This window comes from Nannospalax galili, unplaced genomic scaffold, assembly GCF_000622305.1.
Source record: "Nannospalax galili isolate Female #2095 unplaced genomic scaffold, S.galili_v1.0 scaffold329, whole genome shotgun sequence".
Lineage (NCBI taxonomy): Eukaryota > Metazoa > Chordata > Mammalia > Rodentia > Spalacidae > Nannospalax > Nannospalax galili.
In genome coordinates this window covers 4,353,999-4,358,349 of record NW_008360321.1, presented here as the reverse complement: position 1 = coordinate 4,358,349, position 4,351 = coordinate 4,353,999, and positions in this window count along the sequence as shown.

The following is a 4,351-nucleotide window of genomic DNA, read 5'->3' as shown; positions in this document are numbered from 1 at the left end:
TGTCTTTTGCTGCTTGGGGGGAATACTTGGTAGATGTCTGTTAAGTCCATTTGATATATGGTATTGTTTAATTCAGATGTCTGTTAACTCTCTGCCCTATTGACCTATCTAATGGAGACGGTGAGGATATTGAAGTTGCCTACTATTAATGAGCTGGGATTAATCTAGGTCTTAAAGTCCTGTAGTATTGCTTTTATGAAGTTGGGTGCACCAGAGTTTGGTGAATATATGTTCATGATTGTAATATGTTCTTGATTTTTTGTTCCTTTGATCAGAATGAAGTGACCATCTTTATCTTTTCTGTTTAGTTTTAGTTTAAAGTCTATTTTTTCAGATATTAGAATTGCAATGCCTGTTTTTTTCTCAGTACCATTTGCTTGGTATATTTTTTTCCATCCTTTCACTTTGAGATAGTGTCTGTCCTTGAAAGTGAGATGAGTTTCTTGTAGACAACAAAAAGATGGGTTTTGTTTCCTAATCCATTCACCTAGTCTGTGTCTTTCGGCTGGGGAATTCAGTCTGTTAATATTTAAAGTTATTAATGAAATATGTGTATTGAATCCTGTCATTTTTATTTCTCTTCACATTCTTGATGTCGCTGTACATTTCCTCAGTTATACCTTTACTGAATTTTTTTCTGCAACCCCTTGGGTATAGTCATTACCTTCTTCAGCTCTTTGTATTGCTTCAAGGACTGTCTGAAGGGCTGGTTTTTTGGACACAAATTCCTTCAGCCAATTTATGTCATGGAAGATTTTTCTTTCCCTTTCGACTATGATAGAATTTTGGCTGGGTATAGTAATCTGGGTTGGCATCTGTGGCCATTTAAAACTGGGAATACTTTTGTCTAGGCTCTTCTGGCTTTCATAGTTTGCACTGAAAAGTCAGCTGTAATCCTAATGAGTTTTCCTTTATATGTGACTTCTTGTTTCTCTTTTGCAGCTTTCAGTATTGTCTCTTTGTTTTGTACATTTAGTGTTTTTACTATGATGTGTCATGGAGAGTTTCTTTTCTGGTCCTATCTATTTGGTTTTCTATATGCTTCTTGTATTTGTATGGGCATGTCTTTCTTTGATTTTGGGAAATTTTCTTCTATGATTCTGTTGAAGATCTATTCCGTACCATTACCTTGATATTCTTCTCCTTCCTGTATGCATATGATTCATAAGTTTGGTCTTTTTATGGTGTCACACAGTTCCTGAATATTCCAGTCTTGTGTTTTCTTAAATTTTTCTTAATCTTTACTTGATTGTCTAGTTCATCCACTTTATCTTCCAGTCTTGATATTCTGTTTTCCATTTCATTCCTCCTATGGGTGAGGCTTTCTCCTGTCGTTTCTAATTGGCTTACTGAGTGTTTCCCATCCTTCTTCATTTCAGCCTGAGTATTCTTCACTATTTCTAACTCTCTTCTGAATTCCTTCAGAAGTTTATCCCTATCTTCCTTCAATTCTTTTATTTCTTTGTTTGTATGTTCTTTAAATTAACTGGATTCTTTTATGATGTTTATAATTGTTCTTTTGAGTTCCATGTCCTGTGTTATCTCTAGGGGGTTATCATTGCACTCCTCTAGTGGACTGTTGGTATTTGGTGGGGATATGTTTATTTGTTTTTTCATGTTATGTTTTTCTCTGTGACTTTGACATGTGAATTTCTTTTCTAGTTTCTGATTCTTGTGAGACTCAAGCCTTCAAGTTTAGGTCTGAGTTCTATTGAGCAGTAAGGAAAAATGAAATCATGAAATTTGCAGGTAAATGGATGGAACTAGAAACTTTATACTAAGTGAAGTAACACAGACTCCCTCATATGTGGATCCTAGAATCAAACCCTGATAAGTGAGTATGTATCCAGATATAACTACAGGAACCTGGATAATGGAAAGGAACCAGGGAGGTAAAGGAAAAAAGAATCTGAAAGAGACCAGTAGGAGACAGGCGTTAATAAGGCAGAGAGGGATATAAATGTGGTTATTTTAAGGGGAGGAGTGAGCAAAGGCTATACAAGGAACCTAGGGGATAAAGGGAAAGAAGAGCTTGAGAGAGGTGGGACAATAGGAGAAGGGTATTATTCAGGGAGAAATGGGAAAAATGGGGGCACATTAAATGGGGAAACCATGGTGGAAGGATTAGACAGTGAGAGAGATAAATAATGCCTAGCTAGTTTTAAAAAACCAGAGGGAACCACATTAGTCCATCAACCTACTGACAAATTATACATACAACTAGATCAAGCAATATAATACATGTCTAGGCAAGGTTTATCTGAGAACATTTGGTCTTTGCCCAAGCTTTATCTACGTGGCACATGTTAATTAAAAGTACCACACTGGTGGAACTAACCTTATTGGATGTTCAACAGCCATACTTTGAGGCCTATAATAATGTGGTCAATGGGACTTAAAGGATAGTTTTCGCCCCTTGCTCTCCAAGGTCAACTAAGTTCTAGAATGTAAAAGATGTTAAAAAGGATATGGGAATGGAGATATTTTCCAAAATAGAAAAAATGAGAAAGCCTAAGCAAGTGATGAAGGTCTGTGGAGGTTTGTTATGATATATAAAGGATGAGACAAAAATAATATACACATAATCTTAAATTTCTATGGTCATAATTTAGTCAACTAGTTTAAGGAACAAAATATATATCTAGTCAAGGTTTATCTGAGAATATTTGGTTTTTTACTCAAGCTTTATCTACATAGCACAGGACAACTAAAAGTACCAGACTGGTGGAACTAAACTTATTGGCTGTTTAACAGCCATAGTGTGAGGCCTATACCGATGTGGTCAGAGGAACTTAAAGGACAGTTATTGCTCTTGCCCTCCATGGTCGACTAAGTTCCAGGGGACTATGGAACATCTCTCAAAATGTCCTGTAACGTTCAAGGGATTACATTTCCCAGACATTAGGCTTAAGTCTATATAAAAAATATATTTAGAGAATTATTTCTCATTGATGATTTTTTTCCTAACCAAAAAGTGCTGCTGAGATGTAAGATTTCAAATCTTGGTTTCCAATACTGAAATGCTCACCTGTAGCTAAGAGAGACAACCAGCTCTTGACCTAAAATTTGGATAAATTTTTTTTCTCACCCTATCTGGATGCCTTTGAGAGGGAACTCACACTGATTCTAATCACTCTAACAGCTATCAAAAATACCTGAAAGCAAATTCTGAAATCATTAGTCTAGAGTCCAGCCTTGGCAGACAAAAGAAAAATGAGGAGGAACCCAATAGAGGGATGCTTTTGGAAGCCCTTGTCAAGAAATTCCAATGGACTCTCATATGAACATTTGAAAATTGTCCTGTTCTGCCTATTTTCTAGTTCCCTGTCTAGAACTTGTAATGCTATTTACTTTTGCCTTTACATCTCCTTCCCATCTCCTTTTCATGATTCAAGGACTTTCTCTTCCTCCTCAAGATAAGAGATATACAATTTTGGAGTCTTACAGATTGACCCACTGAATGGGTACTACAAGGGTCTCACCCTGCATCCCTGTTCAGCATGGAAGAAGCCAGAGTGGTCTGCATCAGGATTCCCTGTTGGCTAACCTCTTCAGAGGATGGTGTGATAAGAATAGGAGGTAGGAATTGGCTAGGCAGGTAGGGTAAAAAGACCCCAAAGAACAGTAGCCAGTTTCTTGGCTAAAACTCACAATGTCCTTGTGCTTCTTAGCAACATACTCTGTTCCAAAGGCCAAAAATGTCAAAAATATTTGGGAGCTTTTATCTAATTCTTAAAAGATTTTAGGGTTTCCTCTTCAGAGGGGCAAAAGTTAGAGCAGCCAAAAGCCCCATTAAAAAAATAAATAAATCAAAGAAGAAAGAGTACATGAAGTTATCAGAAAAAAGTGATGGGGATATATGGGAAGAATTGGAGGGGAGGGAGTGGGCATAGATTTGATCAAGACACCTTATAGGCATGTATGAAATTCTCAACAAATTATTTATTTAAAAAAATAAAGTTCCTCTGTGAGTTTCTGACTTAGTTGCTGAGCCATCTCTCAAGCCCCAACATATAAATTTTGAAAACTATCTTCAGCACCAGTGAATGTTGAGATATATTGTCTTGATTGGCCTGACTGAACAATTTTTGAAATACTAATAACCTTTTAATATTATGTCACTCAAACCCTGTCTGTGTATTGCTGGCAATTTTGTTGATTAAACCTTGCTACGGTGGCATTTTGTAAGGTCATAAAAACCTTCAAATCCTTGAGTTCTTTTAGAATCTTCCCTGTTAGAAGCCTTTAAGTCAGTGATTATAAGTCCATTTGATGATATAAATTTAAATCTCATTTTACATTTTCAGGTTTTCCTGGTTTTGTTTAAGTTTATTTTTGACTGGTACATAAA